The sequence below is a fragment of the Arachis duranensis genome, chromosome 10 (genome assembly GCF_000817695.3).
Source record: "Arachis duranensis cultivar V14167 chromosome 10, aradu.V14167.gnm2.J7QH, whole genome shotgun sequence".
Lineage (NCBI taxonomy): Eukaryota > Viridiplantae > Streptophyta > Magnoliopsida > Fabales > Fabaceae > Arachis > Arachis duranensis.
Window position 1 is genome coordinate 58291570 of NC_029781.3, and position 795 is coordinate 58292364.

Sequence of the window (795 nt, forward strand, 5' to 3'; positions counted from 1 at the left end):
GTGCATGGATGAATCCATCATCCTTGGCAGACCCTTCCTAGCCACAGCAAGGGCTGTGATTGATGTTGATAGAGGAGAATTGATCATTCAAGTGAATGAAGAATCCTTTGTGTTTAAGGCTCAAGGATATCCCTCTGTCATCATGGAGAGGAAGCATGAAGAGCTTCTCTCAAAACAGAGCCAAACAGAACCCCCACAATCAAACTCTAAGTTTGGTGTTGGGAGGCCACAACCAACTTCTAAGTTTGGTGTTGAACCCCCACATTCAAACTCTAAATTTGGTGTTGGGAGGTTCCAACATTGCTCTGAGCATCTGTGAGGCTCCATGAGAGTCCTCTGTCAAGCTACTGACATTAAAGAAGCGCTTGTAGGGAGGCAACCCAATGTTATTTTTCATATATTTTTCCTTGTTATTTTATGTTCTTTTGTAGGTTGATGATCATGAGAAGTCACAAAATCAATGAAAAAAAAGCAAAAACAAAATAAAAAGCAGAAAAAAAAAATAGCACACCCTGGAGGAGAGCGTGCTGGCGTTTAAACGCCAGTAAGGCTAGCTGTTGGGCGTTTAACGCCCAGTCTGGCACCATTCTGGGCGTTTAACGCCAGAAAGGGGCACCAGACTGGTGTTAAACGCCAGAAAAGGGCAAGAAACTGGCGTTAAACACCAGAAATGGGCACCAGCCCGGCGTTTAACGCCAGAAATGGCTAAAAACACAATTTTGCATGCCATTTGGTGCAGGGATGACTTTTCCTTGACACCTCAGGATCTGTGGACCCCACAGGATCCCCACCTAC